This window comes from Stenella coeruleoalba, assembly GCF_951394435.1.
Source record: "Stenella coeruleoalba genome assembly, chromosome: 7".
NCBI classification, from domain to species: Eukaryota; Metazoa; Chordata; class Mammalia; order Artiodactyla; family Delphinidae; genus Stenella; species Stenella coeruleoalba.
Genome location: NC_137153.1, coordinates 53,822,347 through 53,834,922, shown reverse-complemented (window position 1 = coordinate 53,834,922; position 12,576 = coordinate 53,822,347). Strand labels below are relative to the sequence as shown.

At 33.7% G+C, this 12,576-nt stretch overlaps 1 protein-coding gene across 5 annotated transcripts in view; it reads right to left on the bottom strand.

The window, feature by feature from the left end:
- The window catches only part of MLLT3 (MLLT3 super elongation complex subunit), a 282,997-nt gene that overhangs the window by 255,371 nt on the left and 15,050 nt on the right, over positions 1 to 12,576 (bottom strand). The window lies entirely within an intron of this gene.

Here is a 12,576-nt window from a genome sequence, read left to right as displayed (position 1 = left end):
ATATGTTATTCCAAATGCTACCCAACAGAACTAAAGTGGCAACCTTATTCAAGTAGCAAATAAAGAAATGCTCAGATTACAAACATCAATTTTTATATTTTATATTCTGAGGCAGAATTAATCTGGCTAACTATAACTTATGAATTTTTAAAAGCATCTAATGCTAAAGGGAAAACAGATTTGTTTTTATTTGACATATAGTTTTGCTATGCATCTGAGCATAGTACACTTGTAATGCTTATTTCTTAATGTTAAAATAAAGACAGATGTTTTCCCATTAATCATAATATAATGTACTTAATCAGATAAACTTTAGATTGCAAAGAGACCTTTTAAGACAACTAAAATTAACTCCCTCGTTTTGCAGAAATTATTTCTGTTAATTGTGTGTAAGAAATATTCATATCAATCTATCTGCATTGTATATAAAAAATGAAAATTAAAATGTAATTTCATGTTTTAACTTCCAGTTATTTTTGTAGCCTATATATAAAACAGTACTGAAACCACTTTAATGCTAAATATTATTTGTGTTTATGCAATTATGCATCAATTCTCCATCCAAAAAGGACTACTTGCCCCAAACATTATTTTTGCCTTGGTTTTGGTAGTTATTTTTTAACTTTTTATTTCTCAAAATTTAATGTTTAACTTCCAAATTATATACAAAGACTCACAAGCTAGAAGTGGATCTTTATTTCCAACTATAGACCCCATTTATTCCTAACACTATCACCATATATCTAAACATAATGAGAGTCCTTTCATTTGTAGACAATTTTTAAAGTCAGATGTAGGCTCTGGAAATTTTTCTACCACTACACATCAAGATAAACATATTAATCAACAAAGGTATACTTATCAAAACTCCACAGGTAAGAAAGGTCAAAACTTCTCAAAACATTCCTAAGTACTCCAAAAATGTATGCTGTACTGAAATATTAAACACAGTTGTCCTTCTGTTACAAAGAAAAATTTTTGTGTGTCATGTACGTACAAGTCAGGTTAATCTGATTAATTTTACACCTTAACACAACATTAATTGTCAAGAAAGGTAACATGATTTACATCCTTCTCTTTAAAGTTTACAATAAACCTATGAAATATTTATGCATATATTCATAGTAATATTAAAAGAAAACACTAAGAATGACATGGTGGTTAAATTTCAAATAACAAAATGTGAAAATGTTCCTTGAGGAAGACATTCCTGTTTATGTTCCAAATGAGATTATGTTTTTAAAAAACTAAAAAGTTTATTATAAACACATCCTTATGTACATTTAAGTATCTAGTTTAACTTTCACATAGTAATATGTAGCATTCAAGGAAGCTTGAAAAATCCAACAAATTTTACTGATGACAAGAATTTCCTGACATCCCACCTCCCAGAGATAACTTCTGTAACACTGTGTGAAGTATTTTCTTCCCATCTTTTCACTGATGTATTTTTATCTGTCATACAATTCTCCAAATGTGGGTAAAGATGAACAACTCTGAACATTCTGGTATAAAGAAAATGGACTAAATCCTACTAAAATCAATGATCATGATAAATCACAAAAAAGAGACTCCACAGAAAGATATTAAGTAGCATTAACTACGAACTACTGTGCAGCCTTTACAACATAAGTATATTCTCATTTATTTGCTGCTCTCTTTAAAATGTTTGCATTTGAGTATTTTTGTATAAGTTAAATCCTTGGCTCTAGTCAGTCACTTGACAATTCCCTTTAACAAGTTGTAATGATAACAAGAATTATTTTTCTTTAACCTAAAAGTTATGCAGCATGCTGCAAGTAAAGACTGAAAGTGTACTTGCTTTTCAAGGCAACTTCAATTAAGCATCTGAATTATTAAACAGAAAACCCTGCAAGTATGTTGAGTGATCAAAGATTTGACATACTTTCTTCTAACCTGTTCACATGATAATTTAAGCCCAAGTCTCCAGTTATTATTCTATTGATAACAGAAACACTAATAGTTATGTGAAACATGATACTTCAAAAAAGCAAAACAAGTGACAAAATTTCAAGGTCTGGCCTATGTTATATGAAATTAAAAAAAAAAAAAGTCAGTCAACTTTCAAGAAAAAAACACAGTGATCTAATGACCTGGTCAAGAGCCACATTTGAAGAAGAAGTTTCAAATAAACACAGAGTCTCATGAGTTCTTGGACTGCTCCAACCTACAAAAAGTAGTTGATAGTTGATATAAATGGCACCAATATAGTCAGAAAGTAACTTTTCATAACCAAAACTTAACCTACTTGGTGAATTACCCATGTTATCTTCTATTTCTCTGATATTCAACAAGTCTTTTACCCATTCCACTGTTCACACACCATTTAAATGGTAAAATTCCACTATACTGAAGTTCATATCAACATTTTGTTTTTTTTTTCAAAAAATCCTTGTCCAAATTACTACATTTATGAAAAGTGAGCAAACACGTGAGCCCATGCCTATTGCCTAACATGATAACCAATATACAGTTGATATGTAATAAGTGGTAGTTATTTCATCATTATAAAAACACTAGATCAATGACACACTCAGAATTTATCCTTTTTTAAAAACTAAGGAAAAATAATATTTCAGAGCTGGAAAAGCCCAAACACAGAGCTTACTCAGTCCAAACACATCCCTTTTGCCTCCCAGGCCAGAGCCTTTCCTGCTGCACTGCTAAATACTGCTCGTACCAGTTACTGGAATAAATCTGACTCCTATTTTTAAAGGTAAAAGGCTAGTTGTATTTCATGGATTAAGTAGTAAAAAAATGATCGACCTGTCCAAGTTGCTCAAATTTGTGTCCAGCTTTTAAACAAGCACTTGGAGTAGGTAAGAAAGAATAAGGCAGGAAAGATAGAAGAGGAGAAAAATTCATTTTTGCCTATAACTAATAAGCTAAAACCCATTCTAGAAAATGTGATTCTCAGCAGACACAATGTTTCCTGCTGAATTCAAGTGGTGGTTCTGTTTATACAAAGCCAGTTATTAGAGGTACAGAAGAAATAAGTTTCAGAAGACAGAGTAATAATTTATCACTTAGAAAAGGGGATGCTTAAATCAGGATTCTCAAACTCTTTCTGACTTGTGATATCCTCTTTGATGTTATACTTTTGCCCAAAAGGTCTACTGTCTATAGACTACATTGATGAAAGGTATGAGTACTATCCACAGTGATGCTATACGTCCCATCTCCTTGGATGTGTAACTCTAATGCAACACAGCAGGAACAATAGATATGTACACAAGGAGAGGTGAGCGCTGGACTGGCTGAAACATGTAATGCGTGCCTGGTGCTCCATATGATGAGGAAAGTAGCTGCCCACTGCTCTGTGCTACTTGTGGGCACAGGTAGGAAAAGTCATAAAACAACCATGATAAGACAATATGGAGCTATGTCAACATTTTGCATAACCTATCCCACTAAAAGCAACCAAATCCCAATAGCCTGACTCTCTGTTTTTCATAACAGTCAGTACAAAACAGCTGCTTATATTATAGGAACAAGGAGAGAACTCAAACGAAAAAAAACATTTTGTAAAATAGAAGAATATTTCTTCAACACAAAGAAAGCTTTCATTATGCAGCAACTCGTATGAATGGAGTATTTCGGGTAAAAGGTATGGATGACATGAAGTCTACAATGAACCTTGTTTTTAAACACTCAAATTGTTATAAATGCTTACCAAAATAAATGGACACCTGGAATAATCTGACGTTAATCTTCCCCAACACCACCCTGAGAGGAAAGGGGAAGGAGAGCATAAAACCTATCTGTAAAAATTAAAGGCATCATGCTGACTAAATTTACATCCAGAAACATTAAGAAGAAAGTAAATCTCTCTACTGTCTAGGCCACTGTTATTATATTAATATTTTAGGAAATTGTTAATGTATATTTTGCTTTTAAAAATCAATACATGCACATAACATTTGGCCTGGTATTGATGGGAAAATAACCAACTAATGATTTCTGCTGGAAAGGAACAACGAAAAAAATTCATGTTTGGCAAAATTAAATATATTAAAATTTATTTGGCTCTGAGAATATCAATCTTCTAACTTGGGTAGTAACTAATTAAATTCAACTGATCATCTTTATAATCACTTATGAACATTATTTTAAATAAATGGCCCTCAGAATTAAGTTCAAGACAAGTCATAATTTTCTTTCATAAAAAAATGATGGTGCCTTGATTTTATCCAAAAAGTTAATCGTTAACTACTACATACCAACTAAATCACACCCAGATGCTAGCCTTATCTTTTTAGAAATTCCATGATAAACGGAATTGAGGCCTTCTTCAGGCCTCAGTCATTACAAACGTAACACACTTAAGTTAAAAGGATTAGGTCATGCAACATTATTTCTTAACACAATGTTCTGCTTCCTTCAAGGAACTGCAATCTTATGATGGAGGGGGTACAACATATCAGGGAATACCTACCATTCCATCACAATTTTTCCTAATGATTTAATCTCAAAGGAAAACCTTCAATTAATCCATAAAATGAATTTGATTTTGCCTGAAAGCAGCTAGAGAACCTCTTCCTTTTAAACAGTACCTACCATGGTTACCACCACTTAATTAAGTCCTAGATCATGTCTACAAAAGCGGTTATGGCTGAACATGTGTCTGCTAATATAAGTGAATAATTACTCAGTGTTTCAAAAGTAAACATTTACCACCATTTATTACTAGTTATCTTTGCACCAGCATACTTGTGACCATTGTGTCTACATGCAAGATCACTTCACATTTCTAGGCTTCCGATTAAAAGTAAAATGAGAGGGTAAACAAAGATGAAGAATCTCAAGTGTCCTTTCCAGCTGTGAAAGACACAAGCACACTGAAGGCAGGGACCTCCTCTTTCTGTTATTTACATCTCCCCCAGTCCTTTCACTGTATCCTACACATATGAAGCCTATTGGTTAAGCACATTACCATGCCCACAAATTATATTCTTCAACAAAACCCCAAAACCAGACAGGAAAACAAAATAAAACAGATCAATTTGACAAAATTAAAAACTTATGTATGACAAAAAGATACCATACATTAGGCTACAAGAAACAGAAACAAAAATGGGACAAGATGTTTTCCACACAAATAACAAAGGATTAACATCCCACAGATAAGAAAAAGACAAACATCCCAATCTTCTTTTTTTTTTAAGACAAAGGATATAAAAAGAAGTCAATACAGAGGAAATCTAAATGGTCAGTAAACATATAGAAAATGTTTAACCCCCTTAGGAAGCACAGAAATGCCAATAAAAACAAAAAGACACCGTATTTCAACTAATATCAAAAATAACAAATCTTAAAATATCCTACATTGGCAAAGATGTAGAGAAAATGATACTCATTCCCTGACAGAGTATGAACTGTCACAACTACTTTGTGGAGCAATCTGACAATGTCTAATGCAAATGGAAACACACACACAACTGGTATTCTAGGCCTATATCCAAAATCTTTTTCATTCGTACAAGGTACCAAGTACAAAGATATTCACTGCACAGAACAGAAAATGACCTATATAGTCCTTAACAGAAGAACAGAAAAGTAAGCATAGAACATACTCCTACAACAAAATACTAAGCAGAAAAAATTAAAGGGAATGAGTTGGCTCTCTAAAGATGAAATGGCAAAACGTTCAAAAACATATTGAAAAAAAAAACAAAACATATTGAGTACGGGGGAAAAGCAAGATGCAAAATTATTTACTCAAGGAAATGTTCTGGAATTAAATAGTAATTGTTGCACAATCTTATGAATATATTGAAAAAACACTGAATTTTACACTTTAAAGGGGTGAATTTTATGGTATATGAGTTATATCTCAGTTGAAAAAAAAGATTCACCCGGTGTGATACTTTTCATGAAGATTTTAAGACACAATATACTACTACCTGTAGCAATATAAATGTGCAAATGTACATAAATAGATGGGGAAAAGGCTGAAGAGCTGGAAGAAAAGGTTGGGAAATATTTAAACACTCGAGCCACATCTATAATACTTGATTCCCTAAAAATCAACAAGGAATCAAACATGATAAAATGCAAACATCTGTTCATTCTTGGCAGTGGGGATCTGAATGTTTGCTCTATCATTCTTCCCTTTGTATTTTCCTATACGCCCCCCCCCCTTTTTTCCAGAAATACGAAAAGGGCACAAAACAAGCATATTACAAACAGCAATAGTAAATATATAAACACATAAAGATATGTGGCATTACTAATCAAATAAATGCAAATAAAAATGAGGTATCATTTCATGCAGCAGATTGGCAAAGATAAAAAAAAAATCTTTTAATCCCCAGTATTGGCAACCACGTGGGGAAATGGGCAGTCTCCCAACTCCTAGGGAAGTATAAACTGGTACAATCTTTTTGAAGGGAAGTTTGGTAATGAATATCAAAATGTAAAATCTATATACATAAGGAAATTATTGGAAAAACCATTAAAATGAATATCTAGGATGTTCATCATAGCATTATTCATAACAAATTAAAACTAAGAACAATATAAATGTTCAAATAAATAAATCTATATTTAATGTGATACCATCAAATTCAGCTTTAAAAAGATATCCTACCACATAACATGAGGGTAGGAATGCTCATCTGTGTTTCATCCCCAACTCCTAGAAGTATTCTAGACACATAATAGGAGCTCCAAAAAACACTTGTTGAATGAATTAATGTTAATTTAAAGTTAATTTATATTTGTGTGTATACATAAATATAAAAAGATGCCTACCAAAATATTAATTATGGTTATCTATGAAGAATTTTCAGGTAACTCCTTCTTTATATTTCTATGGTTTGGTTTTTCTACAGTGAACACGTATGTATAAATTAGAAAATACAATTTTCATTTGCATGTAAAAAAATTAATGTTTGCATTCTTCATAAAAGCTGAATTGTACAACTGTGCAATGTAAGTTCTCAATTTCTATGATCTATAACATAACAAAAACTTGTCAAGTACCTGTAATACCATCAGTGGGAAATTATTTATGCAAAAACTCTTTTCAGACAAATCATATTCCCAAAAGTGAATACAGCACTACAAACAAAATAAGGAGAACCACAAAATACAAGAGAATAGAAGATTAAAGCATTAAAATATACATTATGAGGAAAAGAAAGAAGTAAAGACACTCTGGCCACACACACACAAAATAAAATGTTTTAAAAGAATATTAATTTGTATCACTGAGACAAGAGAACCTCTCCTTCTACATGTTAGCTGCTTCACTGAGTAGTAAAAACATAAAAACAAAAAGAAAGTATAAAAACCAAGGGGAAAAAACCCACAGAATTCTATAGTATTTCCATTAGGACAGTGTGAAACATTGTTTTAGAGATCAAAAATATCCTAAAGTCTGGACAATAAAGATTAAAGTCCAGTAAATTCAGTAATATATCGAGTCCTTGCTTAATTACATAATTGCTATAATTGTGTTTAAAAATTCCCCCCCATTGCCAAATATCTAAACTTTCCAAGTTCTCTTTTGAAGACTTAAGTCACTAAGAGATAAAAAACAAAAAAAGCTCCACATCTTAGAACTGTAAAATCTGTGTTAAGTAGTGGGGATCATCTGTAATAGATGACCGGGAAAAGAGCTAAAGGGCTATGGTTGATCCATAGAAGACCATTAGAAGGAAATGTCAAAGAACAAAGGAACAAAAAATCTTTAAAGAAAAATTATGAAACCAATGGATCCCCCTGCCCTATCTACCTCCCAGAGGTACTTCTACAGAGGGTTACCTAAAATAATAGATGTAAAAGGCTTCTGCACCATAAAACGGACAGTAATGTTAACTGTAAAATATAGCCAGTAAAACCAAGTTTGGATTTTCCTTTTAGGAAAAAAAAAAATCACTAGATAATTGTTACACTGGAATTTAACCATGCAAATACCTTGGAAGATTTATCTTTTCTCTTTCAGGAAATGGGTTTTTTTTTTTTTTGCGGTACATGGGCCTCTCACTGTGTGGCCTCTCCCGTTGCGGAGCACAGGCTCCGGACACGCAGGCTCAGCGGCCATGGCTCACGGGCCCAGCCGCTCCACAGCATGTGGGATCTCCCCGGACCGGGGCACGAACCCGTGTCCCCTGCATCGGCAGGCGGACTCTCAACCACTGCGCCACCAAGGAAGCCCAAGTATTTTTATTAGCAACAATAATAATGGTTACAAAGAAAATTAGCTTCCACATAACAGGGCAGTTTATCTGTGCCAAGTTGTAAGTTGAATATTTTATATTAGAGGTTCTCTGTGAACAAGTCTGGGGACCCCAGGATGCCCAAAATCTTTTCCAGGAACTGGCAAAATTAAAGCTATTTTCATAACAACTCTAAGACACTATTTGCCATTTTTACTCTCATTCTCTCCTGAGTGTACAGTGGAGTTTTCCACAGGCTACATGATGTGTGATAACACAACAGACTGAATATAAAAGACATAAGCAGACCCAGTTGTCTTCTATTAAGCAAAATGTTAGAGATTTGCACACACACACAAAAATAAATGATGCCACTCTTCTCACTCTTCTTTATGTTTTAGAAAATAATTTTTCATTAAAATAGTATTTATGTGCTAACCTAATAGGTTGATGGTTGTTATCTTTAAACAAATTAATAAGTAATTTGTTCAAACTATTTCTGGTTAAGTTTGAATACAGTCAATATTAATAGATACAATTTGCATAGAAATTCCTAACCCTAATTATCACTGGGCAATGATATCTACCCAAGACAGTTCAAGGTCACTTTTAGAGAGCTACGTGGTAATCCCTCTCTGAAAGGCGTAGTGTATATTGGGACTTTACTCTTGTTTTTTCATCTTAAAAAGTAATAAGTGCTCATTGGAATGCTTTAAATGTAAAGAATTAACATTTATTTTAAAAAATCAAACACTACAAAAAAAAAAAACTCCTCATCACCACCAATACCATAGCATCCACTAAAGAAAACTATTAGTAAAAGTTTGGTGCCCATTCATGCAGAATTTATTTATTTACACACATACACACACATACTTTTTATCTGTATAAACACATTTTTTAAATGGGGTCACAGTGATTTAGCTACTTGCCTTATTTCACCTACCATCTCTTGAAGATCTTTCTTTATCTACAAATAGATTTACCCTCTTTTTTAGTAGATTACCATAATCTAACTGTACCCAGTTGAGGTCCCTTCTATGGCTTGCTTCCAAATGTTTGCTATCAAAATAGAGTCACAAAAAATATGCTGTAACTTTGTGGATTTGTGACCCCATATCTGTTGGAAAATACCTATAAGTAAAATTGCTGGGCTGATGTGTATAAACATTTAAAATCTTAATAGATTTTGCCAAATGCCCTCCAAAATGTCCGTGCCCAGTTTACATTCTCACTAACCGCACATGAGATTTTCTCCAGCAATTCAGCTTTTTAATTGGTGAATTATACTTTATGTTGCTTCAAAATGTCAAGTTGTAAAACTGTTCTCACTGGTCATCTTAATTCCATACAGAACTCTACATAAATCTCAGAAGACTCACTGAATGTGTCAGTAGTCACCCATCTTTGTTTTTTCCATAAACCTTTTAAATACCTCAGGAGAGAAAATAGTTCAGGTGCACATCGTATTTTCAACTAGTAACCCCTCAAATTTTAGATACCCTGATAAAAAGTTATTCAAATTATTTCGGAAATCTATTTAACACAAATCAGAACTACACAGTAAAGCTGGGCTCAAACACTTAAATCAAAGGAAAGTTATAAGTGTAAATTTATCATACTTTATCTGCCCACTCAAAGGACTAAGGCTACAAATAAAAAGCTATCAAATCATACCAGTAGCCAAATTAGCTTACAGAAAATAATAAGCAACAGATTTCATATAATAAATGTCAATGGAACAGACTGCAATAGTAAGGATGGCAATAATTGGAAAGAAAGTTCACTCAAATTCACATCATGCTGAAAATGAAAACATTAATATTTTAAATGAAATGTTTTGAATATGACTGCATTTCAGTCATATCAGACTATTATAAATCTTTGATACTAATAAATAAAATATAGTCTTTTTTTGCAAGTAGATAGTTTTAAAATGCATTATAGTTTGACCTGCCGATTCTGTAATGGCTAACGGCTATTCCAGTCTTCACTATTTCATCAAAATCTTCTTTTAGAACTTTGTGCTAGTAGTTTTAAATTGAAACTGTCTTTAGGACAGAATAAAACCTTATTAATTCAAGTCCAATTAGCTCAATTCTGAAATTGTATACATAATTCTCACTGGGCAACAAGTTGAACTTACTGTAATTTCCTCCTCTACAAGTTCTCATAATATTACTGTGAAATAAAGGAAATCAACCTGAAAATCAATTCGCTTTTCCAAACCAAAGATTTATGAAACTAAGAACTCATCCATTTTTGTGGCTTGAGCAGTTCATCCTCAAATCTAAGCCCACTTCTGTTTATCAACTACCGTATATATTGAAAGTGATTTAAATTGTCATTATTAATAGCCATTTACAGTTTACAGTATGTGCATTTCTTGTAACTCAGATTTTTCACAAAACCATTTTTGCAGTTTCTCCCATTTGCAATCCTCCTGTTTATAGTCCATAATATCAAAAATATAACACCTTAAAAAAGTATGGAAGTAGACTTAGAAATGCCTGGCATTCTTATTCTGTATTTATTCTTATCATTTCGAAAGACCTTATAAGCCAAAAAATAAGTCCCAGGATTAGGTGGAATGTTTGGTGTTACCTTAATTTACAACTAACTATTCCCAATGAACAGAGAAACCTTCTCTCGCAATCTGAATCATGTGTAATTACAGTATGACAAGGTCTCTCCTGGGCTATGTAAGCTGGCATTTTTCCCAGGACTTGTCACATCATGGGAAGCACACATACAAATAAAAATCCAAAAATAAACATTTTGAAACAATGGCTTATAGGCTACATAAAGAAACTCCACAGTTGAGAATAAAAATTGAAGAGCCCAACCAACAAGCAGACATCTCTCACTAGAGGCGTCTGAGAAGACATCAGTGTTATCAAGCCACTTACCACACCTAGCAACAAAACTCCCAGGTGTGGACTGTACAGACAGCACTCTCAGGTACCCTCAGGCTGGACAGAAAATCATTAAGTATGGGAAATAAAAGGAAACGTCACCACACACACCCACTGAAGCAGAGAAACAGTGGTGAAATATGGAGAGGTGGATCATCTTTAATTTCATAATGCCAATTTGTTGATTGTTAAGGTGCCTAAACAAAGTTATCTTAAAAGCTACATCTTCGGCCAGCTGGCTTAGTTTTTCCTAACATAATAAATATTGCTTTTGTTGTTGTTGTTGTTAAGGGTATTTCACCTTGAAATGTACAACAGCAAGTAGTTGTAACAGTGTGTACAAAGGATCTTAGAAGGTGGTTTCTTTTGTTTAAACTCCTCTGCTGTGGCTCTATGGACACATGGAAAAGGGAAAGCGAGATTCCAAAAAGCATCAGACCCAACCTCACATAATGACAGAAACTTGACAATACTCATCTTCATTACAGTTCGGAGGAAAATTTAAGTATAATATCTCTGGCTATATTCTGATATAAAATGCTAACAAAATCTAAATGTTATTTCCGATAGACCATGCATATACCCCTACCCCTCTATTAGATGGTGGATTCATTTATTAACCATCCAGCAAAGCACATCAAATTCAACTGTTTGAGTTTTCAAGAGCAGCTATAAAACAAACCCCTATAGGCAAAACATACAATCCTAAGTCCCATTACAAGAGCTCTGGAAACAAAAATAAGCATTAACATAAACCTCTGCCACCTCTAAGGCACAGAGCATTTCTCCTTTCTTTATTCAAGCCCCTGAATGTTCAATAATTTCCACGTAGCTCTAAGCAGATGGATTTATTATGATGTTAAGCTAAGAAACTGCAGGAGTTCTAGATGCCAATAAAGATTACGGATCAAATGGAAGATAACTACTAACCATTGTGTCGACTTAGATAAATAAACCTGCTCACAAACAAAGCACCTTATTGTATTTGTACTGTTACCTCCACTAATCCAACTAAAACAACCAGACAGTAGCTTTCCAGAGGCTGAAGGGAACAGAAATGGAGATTTCTCAAACCCTCTTTAAATTTCTTGTAAAATAACACTCTGTTCCTCTTTTTTCAAAACTGTCCTTTATGGAAAATGTTTGGGACCGCAGAGGCTGAGCAGAATTATGCAAACCAGACACCAAGGCTAAAAACCAAGGTGAGGAAGGAATGAAGCAGAAGGCAAGACAACACCGTTGCTCTGAAACTTAGCTTCGACCTTTGCAGGGACTCTTCCCTGCAGATCACATGGGGCAGACACTTCTGAACGCTGCTCAAAATCGAATGAGCAACCAAGTGCCATCGGGGAGCCAGGGACCAGTAAGTGCCCCCCCCAAACCGAACATAAAATCCTGACAGTGGGAGGTCGGGGTGGCTAACCCACAAAAAGAAAAGTCTATGACAACTGGTACCTAAAGCCTCATACACAGGGAAG